Source organism: Catharus ustulatus, chromosome 3 (assembly GCF_009819885.2).
Source record: "Catharus ustulatus isolate bCatUst1 chromosome 3, bCatUst1.pri.v2, whole genome shotgun sequence".
Taxonomy (NCBI): domain Eukaryota; kingdom Metazoa; phylum Chordata; class Aves; order Passeriformes; family Turdidae; genus Catharus; species Catharus ustulatus.
In genome coordinates this window covers 95,357,595-95,375,732 of record NC_046223.1, presented here as the reverse complement: position 1 = coordinate 95,375,732, position 18,138 = coordinate 95,357,595, and positions in this window count along the sequence as shown.

Below are 18,138 nucleotides of genomic sequence, written 5' to 3'. Positions count from 1 at the left end.
ATTAACTTTTGAATGAACCACTTCACCATGTATCTAGATATAATTCTTTAACTTGTCTTGCTTAATTATCATCCTTCATACTTTTGATCTTTCAATCCCTTACAGATCTTACCATATTTTGATTTTTTTCATATCTAACTCTAGTTCATTTAGATTAATATTGATTGATATTAACATTATTTCTAGTCAACCCAGAATCCAAACAGAAACCCATTCATTCAGCAAAGATTCCACTTTCCTTGCTATCTCTTGAGATCTGCTAGTTAGTTCTAATCCAAATGACCTGAGAACTGCTGATATGACATTATGCTACCTTTTTAGCTATCATGGGCAGGGACAATAAACTGAAAATGTTGATACAAAAAAAAGTGTATTGCATGTACATGTGTACCTTTTTCTTGTTCAAACTCCTGACAAGAAAAGACAGTAAATCTGACTTTTGTCAGAATATTTGACCTAGTTACTCTTGATGCTTGAATAAAATTTTGCATTGTATGCAAATTAGAAAGACTAAGGCTTTCACAGACATAGTTTGTGAAAATTCACCAGTTTGTGGGCACATATCTCAAGGTACAGGTGTTTCACCAAGTGCTATTCAATAATTTTTTCAAGAATGCAGACAATAGTATAAAACCTTGTCTGTATGAATTTATAAGTAGCATTAAGATGGTCAGGACAGTAAATAACAGGAGAGGTTATAATTTCAGAGTGATCAGTGTTCAGTTAAATTGTTACTCTCCCACCAAACACGCTTTCAAGCAGCTGAAGGTAAGTTAATTGATCCAAGGAGGAGGAGTGAATGTTCTAGGTAAGTAATGAAAACACTATTTTGGAGAACAGTCATTCAGAAGGTTCACTGAAGACATAATATATAAATATAATGACATGCTAGTGCAACTTCTGGATAAACAAAAAGGGCGCTGCAGAGAAAGAATATCCCATTGAAAGACATCTAGCAAGATTATTGCCATACATCAAAGAAGCCAGCCAAGAGTTGTTATTATCTCCTTCTATCTCACTCTTGTGAGACCCCATTTGGATTCTGCACCCACCTCCACAATCCCCAACATAACAAGGAGACGGGGCAGTTTGAGCTAGCCAGAGGAGGCCAGGAAGATGATCAGAGGGATGAAACACCTCTTCTTTGAAAACAGGCTGAAAGCGTTGGGAGAGGGGGACTGCAGGAAAATCAGGACGGACTATTTGCAAGACCATGTAATGATAGGAAAAGGGGAATGGCTTAAAAGTGTGTAGATTTAGACTAGATATTAATAATAAATTCTTTACTGTAAGGGTGGTGAGGCATGGGAACAGGTTGCCCAGAGAAGTTATAGATATGTTTGAGACCAGGCTGGATGATCCTTTGAGAAACCTGTCTAGTTGAAGGTGTCCCTGCTCATGACAGGAGGAGTGGAAATAGATTATCTAAAAGGTCCCTTCCAATCAAATATAATTCTATGATCTACTGGGACAGTGTCTGCCAACCACATTCAAAGAGTAAATTACAAAAAGAAATGTGGTAGGGATTCAATTTGTTCAGCTAATCAAAGCAGAGGTTAAAAGGTGGTTTGATTGCCATCTAGAGATACTTATTTATATTTTAAAATTAAATCTGATCAAGAGAAATAAAGGTAAACTTTCAGTCTTACAAACAAAGTGTAATAAGATATGCACATCCAACCTTGAAACAGAGACAGTAATGTAATTAACTATTTATCAGGAAAGGCAATAAATGCACTCTGGCTCTGAGTCTGTAAAATGAGATTAGCTATCCTTCTGGAAAACATACTTTGACTCAGCATCTGAGAAAATCATATCCATTGTAGACCAAGTGATCACAATGATCCTGCACATCAGGTCTATGAATCTATTTGTCAAAATGACAAGCATTGGCAAAGAAAATCAAGGAGTAATCTGCCAGAATTTCCTCCTGTCGTGGCATTTTGAAATGGTAATATTTTGCTCCCTTGTACTGTTTACGTGTGTCTGAAGTGATCTGGCAGATCTCCTCCAGCTGGCTGAATGGTACCCAGCTTGCTGTGACAAGGAAAATAACCAGCTCCCTGTATCAGACAGTGCAGGAATGTTACCAGTACCAACATCCTAGACCAGAGGACATGTTGAAAGAAAATGAGGTTTGGGTTACTGAAGATTGTTGGTATAAAGATGACTTCACAGGTAGGTACCTGTGTCTGAAAATGACCCTGGAACTCCCTGAAGGAAAGTCTTATAAGTTATGTGATCTGACCTAAGTAGCTCAATGAGATCTTCCTGGGTATTTTTTGGCTGGCAATGTCAGCAGCATTTCAATATAAATCAGCACAAGAAAGCCTTTGAAATTAATACATACACATATACATATACATATACATATACATATACATATACATACATATACATATACATATACATATACATATACATATACATATACATATACATATACATATACATATACATATACATATACTAGCCATACCCATAGATAAATACATGGAGACAGGTTGAAAAACAGGTAGTAAAAAAATTAACAAAGATAAAAGCAATTTTATTCAAAATGAAATTAAACTATTAAGTCAGATTAAATTAAATACTAGAGCATAGCATGTGGTACAAGATAAGACTATTTTATAAACTATTTGAAAAAATGAAGGTTAAAAAGTCCATTAAACTAAATTACAGCTGAGAAGCAGTTAAAGCATATTGCTTTGACCTGCTTGGGGTTCTTTTTCCCGTCACATGGTCATTTTAATTAGCATCAATCTTTCAAGAAATAAACATATTTATTAAAGGTAACTTGCAAATGTTTAGTGTTTTTTGCTAGACATTTGGTAAAAGGCTGAACAACACTGAGAACTTCAGCAACAGAACAGCTTGTCAAAATAAAACCTTAAGCAGATGGTTCTAAATCACTGGAATTCTACAGCATATGCTGAATGCTTGAACAGTTCTATGAATAACAGAAAGCTGTCCACAAATGCAGAGGAAATAGCAGGTGTGAGGCTGATGTTACCTGATCTCTATCACATGGAATCCTATCACTGTCAAAACTGCTGTCTCTTGGCTGTTTGAGAAAGTGACTACAAAAGTCTCTGTTGATGCAGTTATTCATAAGAAACATGTCATTTTAAAAATACCGCACCATCAGCCTGTTGCTGACAAAAAACGAAATTTATACTGGCCCAGAGAGAAGGCAGCTATGCAACAGTTCCAAGGACGTTTCAAAATCTATTCATTCCCAATTTACATGTCAACATGAAATGCATATGTACTTCCTGTTATTCTACCAAATGCAGTTCACTTTCTACAAAAAAAGCAAGTCTTAGTCACTACGATTTTTGTTTATGAATCTCTGCATTCCATGTACCTGTAAGGTCTTACTCCAGTGTAAAGTTCTGAGATAGAAATTGCCTTCTTGTTCATCTTTTATTTAGCTTCACTTGGTCACCTCAGAGAAAGTGAACTGAATTTTGTTCCTATTGCTAGTACTGATTGTTTGTTTGCCAGCAAACTATTCAGTATAAAAATTACTGTAGAACTCCTTCTTTCTCGGGCAAGTGCTACAGCCTTTGGCTCCCAGAGCTCTGGTTTCTGTGGGAGTCTGTTTCTGTAAGAAATAAGGCCCACACAACAATAAAAAGGTTTGTTTATGTAAATACAGTAATATGGTAAACAGTAGCAGAAAATATAGCCTTTGGCTACTGATCTTGCATTCCCTACATAAATAGGGATCAGTTATATCGAAGAATTTCAAGCATCAATATTTTCCCCAAAATGTGAATTAAATGTATCTGCAACCACCAGTATTTGGATGGTGGAAAAGGTAGGCATGCTTCCACTACTTTATTACTTCTGTGTAAGGTAGTATAAATATTGGTGTTCCCAGAAGCTGTTTTGGTTGGAATTATAACCTTAAAACTGCTTACAGTGGATTTAAAAATTAAAAAAAAAAAATAAAAATAGCAGAATGCAGAACCTCTTCTGGATGAGAATGTATGATATTATATTTATTATCTGTCATGATACTATATAGTTAATATAATGATGCTATAGGATACTGTATTGATACTATGTATGTGTTATCTATAATGTGCAAAAATAGGGCAACAACTATATTTTCAGCATATTCTAAGAATAAATACCAAATTAAATATTATGTGTTATTTTTTAGCATATAGAATCTTACTTCTGTTTATAGAGTGAGCCTATGCAAACTTGGCAAAAAATAAAATTGTCTGTTCTTGTCTGAGAGTTTGGCTGCAATACCCTTCCAAGTAATTCTGGTATCTGTCTCTGATCCTAGAAATTGGCAGATTGACTAATGTCTTTGGAGTCCAGAGTCCGAAGGTGTCTTTCATTTGAATTTCAGAAGTTCAAGCCAAACATTAAGAACAAAGTGAATTTGTACCATACCAGGTGATTTAACATCATCAACTTGGATGTCATCACAGAGCTGCAAATTAGATCCTTCTGAGAAGTAGTGTTTGGGTCTCAGTTATTTTTGTGATTTAATAAACTATGTTGGGATGCTGAAAGATCCTTTATTTGTATCATCAGGTGCTTCCAAAGATTTTGAGTTTTATAATAAAACATGAAGATCATATTTTTTCCAGAAGAATTTTAATATAATCTGGCAAAAGTCTACTGAACTAGCAGAGTTCTCATCTTCATTTCTGTGATAAATATCTTTCTGACTTTATCAATAGAAAATGCATTTTGTGTATTTTTTGTGTTTTTTTCTGGGGTTTTTTTCATAAAAGGGAGCTACTACATTACATGGTGCTTGAAAATTTGGAAAAAATTTCTGAAGATAGCTGAAATGTAATGTTATTATTTTGAGTACAATAGCTTTGGAGCACAAGGATAGATATAGCTTAAGCTTCTGATGGAAACTAAAAGTCTCAAACAGTTTCATTAACTTTCCAGAAACTTTTATCCATGATCTGCATAATGCTATGAAATCAACAACAAGGCACAGGGAAGAGTGTCAGATATTTGGATACTGGTATGCTAGTGTGTGCCATCTTTCTCTCCTCTCATTTTGTAGAAGAAAATCCAAGGAAAGAGACAATTACAGTAATTCCACGATTATAAACTGCACCTGATTATGAGCCGCGCTTCTGGGTGTCGGCAACTTTCCATTCTTTGTCCATACATAAGCCACACCTGATTATAAGCCCCACATTACAGTACAGAGTGTGATAAAAGGTATCTATTCTATCACCATCTGTTGAGGGTGGGGGCAGTGATCCTTATCTCCGTGGGAGATATTCTGCTAATGGGCCATCCATTGAAACCAGGTGGGGCATTGTTCTTTATCTTTTCACAACCCATCCTCCCTCCAGCCAGTCATTTTCTGCTCATGGCCATTGAGTCCCACTGTGTGACTGATAAAATTACTGCATCCCATTGGAAGTTGCTCCAGCCAGGGGGAAGAGCCCAACATTTCTTACCAAGATAAAAACAGAGGTTTTGGGACACTAAGGGAGCCCCTTTCTCCACTGGACTCCAGAGGAAAAACCGGATTTCTCCACATCACCACTGGACCTCCAGAGGGAAACTGCACCTTGTACAGGAGCACTGCTCCAACTGAATCACATCTGTCACTGCAGGAGGATGCAACCACCATTTAATGGGACTGCTACCAACACCCTGCCTGACAGGTTGCCAGGTTGTACTCTGAGTTTGTCAGGGTTTGGAGTTTGTTTCTTTGTAGTACTGTATTTCTATTTTAATTTCCCTAGAAAAGAACTGTTATTCCTAATTCTCATATCTTTGCCTGAAAGCCCCTTGATTTCAAAATTATAATAATTTGGAGGGAGGGGGTTTACATTCTCCATTTCAAAGAGAAGCTCCTGCCTTTCTCAGCAGACACCTGTCCTCCAAACTAAAACAGCAACTTTTTGTTCTTTGTCCATATATAAGCCGCACCTGATTATAAGCCGCACTTTGCGTTTGGACCAAAATTTAGCCAAAATGGTACGCCTATAATCGTGAAATTACTGTACATTTCCCTCTTGAGATTAAGGTAGTTAAATATAAGTCCCTTTGTAAGTTATCTGAATGACTGTATGGCCAAATCCACATTGTAATCAATGGATATTTGATCTCCTTTATACATTGACCAGTAAATTTGACTCCAGCTTGTAGCCTAGGGTATCCAAAAATATTTATGATGCCCATATGTGGGCAGTGGAATTGAGCTACTAGACACTGTCTATCTGACTCATTCTCCAGGCTACACAACATTTAATTTATCTATGACAATACCTAACTCTTCCCTTATGGGCCAGTTTGACTCCCTCCTCCATGAAATAATATTCCTCCTGATTGTCCCTTGCAATGGCCTTTCTCATACTCTTACAAGGTAGCTCCTCTTCTTTAAATGACCACAGGCTCACCAGCATTGTCCAGGTGGTTTGATGGAATCTTGGTTGTATAACTCATGTACCTCATTGAGGTCATGAAAGAAATTTCTTTGACCCTTTTAAATCCAGCAAGATGTGATCTTATTTTACATTGTATATAAATATTCTTACACTTATTTCCTTCCCAAACTCTCTGAATGATTTTGTTAAGATCACTGGAATAATGTTAGAATCCTTCTCCTGAAATAATATTTGAGTCCAGTTGTTAAAAGACACCTCTGCTCAAATTAAGGTGCAAATTAGACCATATGTCAAAGTCGAATGTACAGATTTTATTTAACAGCAAATTAATGAGCTGGGTGGGGGGAAAGAAGGGGGAAGAAACAGGAAGGGGGAGAGGGAGGAGAAAGAGAGAAAGAGAGAAACAGACTCTCTCTGTCATAATCACCATCATGTGAGTTCCTTCAGTGTCTCCCCTGGCTCTTTTCCTTATGGTCCTCTCAGTGGTGGGAGACCCAGAGTGTTCTTCTGGAGGTACCACTCTTACACAGTGCAAGTCCCAGCTATGCAGAGGCATACGTGCCAGTGTCCGAGCTTGGGATGGCACGTGTGTAAGCAGTTGCTTCTGTCCCCACAGTTTACCATGATGGGAATTTTTGTCCAAATAGGTTACCCAGATCTGCCTCACCAGGCATCTTCCTGTTGTTGTGTATGTGCTTTTCCCACAGTCTGCACAGTGCAATCTTGTCAGGTGTGCTAATTCAAAACCTTCCACCTCTGTGTAGGCCTGAATTTAACACCCTCCTGTTTGCCATCTGGGCCTTTTTTTGTAGCTTATCTTGTGAGAACTTCCCCCTTTGAGACAAATTGACTGTGCTCTTTAAGTCCTGACAGACTTCCAACACAAGCACAGGGACTAATATCTCAATTGTACCTTTTCTTCTCCTCTTCTGCTCCCTATATGCAGTGTGCAGCTTTTGTTTCAGTGAACATTGTTTCCTTTGGTTTTTTATCAGGTTTTTTTGAGGGTTTTTTTGTAGGGGAGGTTTTTTTTGGTTGGTTGGTTGGTTGGTAGGTTGGGTTTTTTTAAATGAAAATACTGTTAAGAATTTATATTGAAAATTACTGTCAAAGGAACATACCTGGTAATTGCAACAGCAGATAATGAGGTGTGATACTATTATTAATCTTTGGAAAATGTTCGTTCTGTAATCCCACAGAAAGCATCTCCCTAGCAGACATGAGCTTTTCTAAGAGTAGGGAATTCACTGTGCCAGTGGAATGAAACTCTTGGCCACATTTTCCAGTCCATGGTTTAATTATAGTTTTAGATCTTTTGGGTCCAGGAAAAAAAAATTTCCTGGACTTTGAGCTTGACTCATTCTTCTAGAAAACAGGAAGAGCAGAGAGGAAAGGACAAGTGGGCGTGCAGGAACTGAGTGTCAAGGGAATTGATTTGTGACTCCACAGTCAAAAATTTCAAGTCTAGATATGACTGCAGGTGATGCATTGTAACTTCTTTCGTAATAGAGGCTACATATTGTTCCTGTTGATCTCTAGCGAGTTCAGAAAATGTTTCTTGACTAAAACATATTTCTAAAGCCTCTTGCAAGGAGGTTGAGGAACTACCTTGTTTTTCAGTGAATTGTATTCTATTTGCTTCACTAAGATCAATTTCTTTTTCTGTGGGTGTCTCTGAATTTCTTCTAATAGCAGTTGAATTTACTGGCTGCTGGTAGCTAAATTTAACTGGAGGGGGAAACTATCAAAGATATTAAAATTGGCCTCTGGGTAGAGAAATTGTTAATGTTTCTGCTGAAGGAAAGGCTGCAACATAAACGCATCTTTTTAGCTGGCCAAGACGTGTCCTCACCAGGGCTGAGTAGAGATACAGGATCACCTTTCTTGATGGGCTGGCAGTGCACTTTCTAATTCACTCCAGGGTACCACTGGCCTTCTAGGCTACAAGGGCACACTTCTGGCTCATGGATCTCACTGTTTACTCCTGTGCCAGCCCTGACTGCTAAAGGAAGGCAGACACACAAGTTGGGTCAACTGAGGGTCCCTCTGAAGGTCTCTCAGGTGACTTACTTCCTTCTGTTACCATTATAAGGAACACAGGAGATTACAGCATCTGACTTTCCCTCCATTTCTGCCTCACAGTTTTATCTTTTCAATGAAGTAAAGTCTAAACTGGGCACATAATTAGAGGCATTAAAATTCATACTGAGGAATCCACTCAGGAGAGTTTCAACAAGACATGTATTTTTTAGATATCAAATGTATCAGCAATAAGAGAACAGAAAATATAGTTTCTTTCCCAGTAAATTTAGTTTAAGTGTTCCTAATTATTTTCTTTTAAATCAGGATAATGAGGGATTTTTGTGTTGATGTTTGAGAAGTGCTATATAAAAGCATTTCCTTCACTTCTGTATTTTCATGATTTAATTATAATACTAGTTCATTATTCAATATCTGTTCAGGGTTTTGAAAAATGTGACTGAATACACTTGAAGAAAATGTTCATCTACAATTCTATGTGAATGAAGATCACAGTAGTGTAAATTTATGGTAAATTTTCCACTTAGTGATAAATTTTATTATCTAGAGTACTAGTGCTACAAAATACCTTTTCCTGGATATCATGAGGATTATTCCAAATAGTCAGAAAAGACTGAATTGGCATATGCTGAGCAAAAATTTCCATTTATTTTTTTGGAGTTGCATATTCAGATCTCGATGGAACCAGCTATTTCCATGGCAGCAGATTCATGCCTTGGGGTTAAATCTGGTCTTCTCTGCTGAAGTTTCAGCCAATGCCACCTGGTGAAGCATTGGAGCTGTAAGGCTAAGTTGTGTCATTCAGATATACATTTGATTGGCCTATTAAGGGAAAAGAAGTAGATACTACTTGGTGAAACCAACCTTTGTTAAAGAAACTCCTTAAATTTATCTTCCAGACTGGGCTTTTGTCATGTTGTAATGTCTTTCTTTTGGGGGAAGAGGGAATTGATTTAGAAAACTGATTCCAGTACTTTTTGAAGCTCATTAGGTTGTTTGATTGCAAGATGACTTAGCAAAGTGTTTGGTAACACTGTGCACTGAATTTGTTAATGGACAAAGATAAGATGCATGACATTTCATAAAACACTAAAAACTCTGCAGGAAGTCACACTCAAATTATACAATTCCTGTTTCTGAAAAACGTGATTGAGGTCCATAGCACTGGCCAAACAGTGCCACATAGAACTAGAGGTGCACATGTCACCAGCAGCAAAGTTCATGAGTGAGTAAAGGCCACTCTGACATCCATATGTCAGTGACATTCAGACCTGTGCCATCATTCATTCTTCTCTGGGCTTTTGAGAAGCTAAGTTAGTGTCTAGCAGAAACAGGACTATCAGTAATTGTTAGCTTTGTTAGGCACTGCCTAAAAGACAAGAAAGCAGTCTCCATATCTGAAAAATTTGCAACACTTAGCAAAGAAGTAATTGTTTCAGTTGCCATTGCAAGGCAATATCTCCTGTGGAAGTGGTTAGTATTCAGCATTAGCCCACTATTCAGCAATAATGACTAATACCAGGTAAGAGAATGAGAATAAATAGTGACCAATATACAGAGTTAGTTATCCATGATAGTTTCTAAACATAAATTTTACCATCTATGTGTAGCATAAAGTTTTCATTTTTTTAATGCTATTAGCTTTTCATCCCAATAAATAAATTTATGCATTATCCAGAGGCCTGTTTATTCCTTTTAGAAGTAAAAGATGATGATTCCACAATAATCACATTAAAAAGCAATAGTTCTTAATCTGTAAAACTACAGCAGTGGAACTATGCTGAGGCACTCAGGCTAAAAGAGGAAAGCCTTATTCTTTCATTTCAAGAGTAATTTTTCTGATAAGAAATCATCAGCTTTCTAATATATGCTTTTTGGTTGGTTCTCTCGAGTCCACTTTTGTGAACCCTTACTTTCTTCTGGTCTTGCCAGGTTTGGAACACTGAGCTTATAGAATGTCATGGTAGAAAGACACATGTGACCTTAGAAAAGGAATTTCCTGGTGTAGCAGGAAAATCAGTAAATTAAGCAAATGTAACCCTTCCTATGCATTATTTTTTCACCTGTTTCTCTTACTCCCAAGAGTTTCAGCATGTACTATAATGTGAATATATGGACTTACATCTATGAAAGGATAAATAGGTTCTTCTAGGTTCAGAGAAAGGTGAATAATGCTTGCAGACAATTACACAAAAAAAACCCCTGAAGACATTATTAGGGTGAGGTGCAACACCTGCTCTCAATTTGTTCACCCTGACACCCCCTTCCTTCTCTTAAAAAAAAAATGGACTCTTCTACCAGCTTACAGACTCATGTTTAACTTAGATTTTTGGCTTGATAATTCTTATATCATGCAATGCTTGAACCAAAGTAAACAGGTGGGTTGTGAGGGTATCTGCACTGGGACAGGTATGCTCTAGAGAGCAGAGGAAATGAAACTTCATTCCTTCCAAGAAAGAAAACCATAGTCACTCACACTTTGAAAAGTCTTTGTCATTAAAACATTGAACTGGTGAGGGTTCTGATCTGTCATCCTCTGATGTGGCAGGAAGTGGCAGGAACTGTTTGGAATGTTTGTTCAACAGGCACTTATTTGGACCCACTCATAAACTTTAAATCCTTAAGAAGAGAGAGGGAAAGATATCTAGAGTTTCTGACAGTCCTTACACATGAGAATCTAAGTGCTTTAAAAGAGAAACTTCTGGCCTTTCCCAGAACAGAACTGAAAACTCTTAATTAAAGCACGCCCTTGAGCAAATTGCCCAGGGAAGTGGATGCATCACCATCCCTGGAGATATTTAAAAGACCTGAAGATGCAACATTTACAGACTTGGTTTAGTGTTGGACTTGTCAGTGCCAGGTTAACAGTAGGACTCAATGATTTTTATGATCTTTTCCAACTCAAATGATTCTATAAGTATTTTATTTGGTTGTGATTTTTTTGTGGGGTTTTGGTCAGGTTTTTTGGTTGTTTGATTGGGGTTTTTTTGTGGATCTGTTCCTTCTTGCTAAGACATTGAGCTGATATAAGCATACCAGATCCAAAATGTAATGGGTAGTATCGTCTTTCAGATGCTAATGAACTTTGAAGGATGAAAGGATGTTTGATGTTTCCTGTTATTTATCTTTGTCTTTCTCCAAAGAGCTGCGCCGTGGCACCTGAGCATTAACTTCAAGTATTTTGAACGATACTCTCACATTTGATATTTATGTTTTGGTGTTGTTCTGCACATTGGTTTGCATGTTATTCACGGACAAAGGCATGGCTGTTTGAGATGACAAATGAACACACTGATTTCTTATGATCCAAAATGGATTGAATGAAGCTTGTAGCGCTCTAAGCTTGATTTTGCCAGCTAGCACATTCCATGGCACAGTGCTGAAAATGGTCTCTTGACTATGACAGCTGTAAAATAAATGCTCGAGAACTGGGTAAATTATTTCTTTGTGTAAAGCTTTTCTTTAAACAATGTCAGTTCTGAGTAACAGATCTCTGTTTCAGGATCAAGTTTTATCTTTGAAATGAGTATTTGGATAGATTAGGCAAGTGGGTATTTGGCAGGATCATTAGGGTCTTTATTCTTATTTCTGAGATGGTATATGGTAGGGAAAACATTTTCTAAATTTAACACTTAACAAAATGCTGACTTTGACTTTGAATAGTAGAATTGCAAACTGCCCCCTGAGAATGCCATGGCCTTTGCTGAAATTGGGTGGAAGAGCTGACAGGCACCTTTGTGGACATTCAGTTTTTGTTTCCTGCAGAGCACAAATGAAGCAATAACAGCAGAAGTGAATCACTACTTGCAAAGAGATACTCACTTTTGTGGATTGCTCAGTCAGTGTGGGTGTTTAGATCAGATGAAGAAGTCAAGCAAACAAGAACACAGGAGCCACAGGAACAGTTGGGAGCAAATCTAAACATGTATTTTAGAAAGCTGCAGGTGGGCTTTGTAAGCAGGTGCAAAAATTATTACTGTGAAGCCAAAATGTCTGTTATGAGTAAACAGTGAAGTTTTTGATCTTATTCTGCGTATATGAAGGGGAAATAACCATTCATAGGTAATAAAGTATATTTAACCAGATGGAAAATCTATCACTAAGATTCCAAAAAGGAGAAAGATCTAAACATACAATACAGATCATAGGACTGTAGCATAACCAAGGCTCAGAATACAAAATTATTTAGATTGGGAAATACACCCAGCAAGCTTTCAAATAATAAAGAGGCAGACTTTTTTAACTGTTAAAAGTTGTCTATATTAAAGGATTTGCTCTCTCTTATTCATCCAACCTATTATATTTTTGACTTTCTGGTAATTTTCATTTTTAGGTTTTTGGGGGGGGTTGGTGGAGGTTGGTTTTTTTGTTTGTTTGGTTTTTTGGGCTCTCATTTTTATTTTGTTTGTTTTGATTTTGTTTGCTTGTTTTTGCTACCCACTTTTATAGATGTGTCTGTTATATATAATTAACAGTTGTTGAAATAACTGAGACCTCTGCAGCAACTGCTGTGACTGATCCCAGGTACTCTTTTCTCCTTTTCCTTGGGAGATGCAATATGTAATGTCTGCACAAATATGAAGTTTCTAGAACTAATAAAGGGAAAAGTATCCCAGGTCAGTAACTTAAGAAAAATATTTCCCTAATTTCTTTCTGCATATGTAATGCACTTCCAGGTAATTTAAATTTCTCTGTTGAAAATGAAATTGTTCTGGAAAGACTCCTAATTGGAGCTCACTGGCCCATGAAAACAATTTGGTGGTCTCAGGTGACATGTACCGACACCAGGCACAAAGAAAAGCCAGAGCCCAGCTGGCACTGCAGTCCTGCTTTGGCACACTGCTACAGCAGCAGCAATGCTTTTTAGCAGCACTCAGTCAGACGTGGGCAGTGCACTCTCCCAAAGGCTTACACAGGTCAGGTTTCAGGCTTATTACCAGGCCAAATTTCACCATCACTGGGGGCACTTTTAACCTTTTCTTCAACAGAAGGCTCTTCCAAAAAACAGAACATATTTTTAAAGACCACACAGCATAATTCCCAGGAGGTAGCATCTTTAAAAAATGGGAATCTCTTTAGATGAGTTTTAGTAGCTAAATGTTTCCTTGAAAAAAAGAGGGATCTAAAAGAAAAACAACCTAAGAGTGGACTTTGCTAGTATACAATGCAGGATTTATATTGAATTGGGAAATAAATACTATTTTCTTCTGGGAAAAAAAAACCCAAAAACAAAAACAAAAAACCACCTCCCATTTAGAAAGATTGTTTTTCTGCACAAAGAAGATACATATTCTGAGTATTCCAAGTTATTTTTTCTCTTTGTGAAAGACAAAAAATTTTGAGCCTCACCAACAAACATTAAAATATCAAACTCTCATATGCCTAGAAGTTTTTTAATTACTTCTATGGTCTCTCTTCTCCTCTGGAGAAGAAAATGTATGTAACAAATTTGATGTTTCTTTTGGATGTAAAAAATTCACAACTTCTTTTCTACACTCCAGAACTCCACACATCCCAGCATCTTTATTTCCATGACCCACTACATCAGAAGGCTTAGCATTAGGCAGTGCAAATTTTATCTACTCTCCAGAGTATTAAAAAAAAGGGCATGATTATCATCGTAATATCAAACAATAGGCAACTCATCCATCACAGAATTTGTCAGGACAGGAGCAAACAGGGAAAATCCCAGGTTCATCCTTTTTAAGGATTTCCAAGACTAAGGAATGCAAATACAACTACTTAGAGACAGAACACCCTAACACTATCCCAATGTGTAAACAACATTAATCATTAAAAGGGGAAACTAAATACAGTATAATTACAAGACCCCAGACACTGATATGTGTGCACTAATATGCCTTTATTAGACATCCCCAATGGATGAGTAAGACAAATTATTCGCTATAACAGTAGCCTTTGATGAAAGTATTTTGTGTTTCTCTAATGACTGTGCTTGCCTTACCATCTGAAAGAACCCTTCTTCCTCAGCACCACTTCTTCCCATGTTACACATTCTTGACATTTTGGAAACTGTGCAACACCTTGTCTTTTAAAATTGAATAAACCCCCCATTAGAAAAACAACAGCAAAACATCAAACAACAAAAGACATTCAGAAACTGTCAATCAGCAGATTATTTACCTTGGTTCAGTAAATATAAGGCTCAAATCCTTTTCTGAGTATTTACAGACAAAGATTGCAATCTCATAGAGCAGAAGAATGACTGAGCTGTCTGTTGTATACTCAATGTAGGATACAAGATCAAATATTAATTTGACCATAACATTAGATTCATATTTTCCCTGCACATCTTCTGAATCCATGTCTATCTAAGCAACTTAAACTGAAGATAACTGAGTTTTGTCACTGTCTATCCAATGTAAGTTGTTTTGTATTCTCAAATGAAATACTGTTAGAAAACAGTGACTGTAATAATACTGTATCTGTCCCTGGAAAGTATATGACTCAGTAGTGTAGATGCTCTTTCCATTGTTTTGTAGTTTTGCATCAAGCTTGACTATTTTTCTAACAGATCTGTAATTCTTGAGATAGAAACTCTCAAGACTTACTTTACTTCATGCTTATTACAGAAATTGAAAGTCAGCTATGGATGTTGTCTGTCTAGACTTTAGTAAAGCCTTTGACACCATTTCCTAGAGCATTCTCCAGGGCTGTCTGCTCATGGCTTGGATGGATGCACTGTTCACTGGGTAAAAGCTGGCTGGTTGGTTGGGCATAGAGAGTGGTGGTGAATGGAATTACAAGCAGCTGACAAGTGTGTTCCCCAGGACTCAGTGTTTGGGCCAATCATGTTTAATAGCTGTCAATATATAGACAGATAATAAGTCAGACTATATTAGACAATAGTTAATGTTAAGTACAACTGATGCTTCTAACACACTCATGTGAAGCTTGACTCATTTACTGACAAAATAACTATATTGTTTTAAATTTTATATTTTAAAATATTTTTTTTGATTTGTATCTATTTGTAAGTTCTTTCTAGACATTGTCTAATCTACATAGCTTTGGTTGATCAAGCCATGATGACATTAAACTTGACAAAGTTGTGGGAAAAGTATGGCTGCACTATGCTGGGATTATCCTGCAGTCAAAACCTGCACCTCAGAAAAGATAGACAGTAGTTTAAACATTTATTAACAATACTTTCTTCTCTTGCATCTCTTCTGTCATGTACCTCTTTCCCCTACCCTTTGAAGAGCACTCAGCCTGATAATCCTGCCCCAGCTGCCATTTTCCTTGTTGTCCTTCTGCCAGCCTGGCAGCAGGTTGGTGACAGAGCAACTGCTCTGGTCACACAGGTCCAGTGCTCCTGTGAAAGTGCTCCACAGTGTTTTTAACAGTGATGTGCAGGCCTATTACTTAAATACAGATCTTGGTTCCTCTGGCTTTGTTATGAAGTCCTGACAATAAAAAAATATATTCAGTTATATTAAATTAACAATGATGTGTCACATTTTTTTCTGGATATAACCAGAAATATTTGAAGGTCATCTTCAGTAAAAATGGATTTGGTATTGGGAGGGTATTCAGTTTCATGTTATTTGTCTCTGCTGCTTGAAAGGTCAAAAAAGGAAAAATATTTTGAAGTCTCCAGAATTCCTTGTCTACGGCTTCAAAATTTGCATAACTGATAGTTTTATTTTTTCTTCTTATAAAAAAAACTCACAAGATTTTAGTTCTTTTAAATTGTTTTTTTACTTTTTTTCAAATTTCATATTTCACTCATGCATTTTCTAGGTAGCCCTGCAGTTGAAGAAAAAAGTAATTTCTCTCAGAGACTTATTCATGTAGCTAAAGACAAGATATAGTGGAATGGTAGCACCAGCAACTGGAGGAGGCAAAGTAGAGATATTAATATACAGACCTTATTAGCATCTCATTAAGACCAATTATAGGCCTGAACTATGGCCTTAAGTCAATCCAATGTTTTCCATTAGCTTCAAGGAACACCAAATGAAGCCCTATGTGACAGGTTCAAGCAGCTCTTAAAAGTGTATTAATTAAAAGGAACTTGAATGGTGTTATATGCTCTTTTTTGACCTCCAGCCTAGATATTGCTAGAGGAAAGAATGATAACATCTAGTAATATCACCCCTGTGTCTGACATGGCTAACTGTTAAATTGCCTTATATTCTTCCCTTATATAGTAGATTATGCCACAAATTTTATTTTTACCCAAGTTTAAGGTAAATTTTTACTGAACAGTCCAAAGAGCATGGTGTAAAATGTCTGCCAAAATCTGCTGAAAACCAGTTTTCTTGGCCATGTTCTAAAAGTGATGTAGAGTTCATGTCATGAAAATGGGCATTCAAGAAGGTACAAAAAACTAACTCATACATTAAAATTAACTAAAATGTAAATCAGTGAGTACCTGTATCTGGTGCCAAATTTCAGAAACAACTCTGGAGAAGACTGGGCTGAATGCAACCTCTGGGGAGATGCAGCATAATACAAACTATGACAAACTGGTTGAATGCAACTGAAGCAGACTATGGCATGGTCTTTCTGTTATCTCTCTGTTACTTTACTAGAGGAAATAGCCTTATAGATGGAGTGGCTGGGACAGGCAAAGAAATGTGCAGCAGGATCTGGTCTATCAACTAGGAAAGTCCATGCATGTCTTTACAAATCATGTTGAAAAATAAAAATGATACCTCCTTCTGGCCTCTGAAGCTCCTATTTTCTGACCTGTGCATGATGTGCTGCTGCCTACCTACTCCTTTGTTGGAAGAAGTCAGAGAGCCACCAGTGTTAGACTGAGAGGAGGGAAACTGCTGCTGCTGCTGCTGCTGCTGCTGCATAGCCTCTAATGCTGGTCTGTGTCAAAGCAACACATAGCCCTTTCAAAATAGTTTCAGTGACTGGATGTGACCATGCTATAGGGATTTTAATGACAAGGGGAATATTGCAAAAAACCAAAGTATCTGTGATTTTTAATGTCTTTACAGACTTAGATATTTTTTAGACAAATAGCACATGCATGCTGTGTATCTGTACTCATGTCCACGTACGTAATGCACATAGAGGACAAAAATATTCCATATAGTTTTAGACATGGAGTCACTCTGTCAGTATATCCATTCACCAAATAGAGTTGTTTCTCTCAGTGGGAGCTGCCATTTTAATGAAGTTCTGCAGCAGAAGTCTGCTTTGATAGTGAAAAGAGGAACAAAAGAAATAACTTCACCATCAGGAAAGAGAAAAAATCATAAAGTCTAAAAATTTTCATATAATACATTCTGTTATTTTAGAATGTTTTTTGTTAATTGAGCAATTTATTTTTAGTTGAGGGACTTACCTTTTAGCAATGAGCTATCTGACTGCTAATGCTTTCCTTCTTAAGGACAGTCCTTTCCAACTTACTTTAATTAGCTTTTGCTCCCTTTATTTTTAAAAGAATATTATCCTTCTCTGGGTTAATCTCTTACCTATGATATTGCCTTAGCCTAGTGGGATTGGACATTATCCCTGCTAATGCTGTAGTCTTTCTTTCTCTGCTGGTCCTTGCAAAGGGCCAGTCTTGGTAACTGTCTCATTTTCTGGGTTATACATGGATCATGTACATATAAATATACATACATAGATACATTTATATAGATATATATCTATATAGATATATACAAGAGCATATATCTACATGCACAGGAGTGTGGGAAAAAAAGACCTCCCTGAAGGCCAAGAG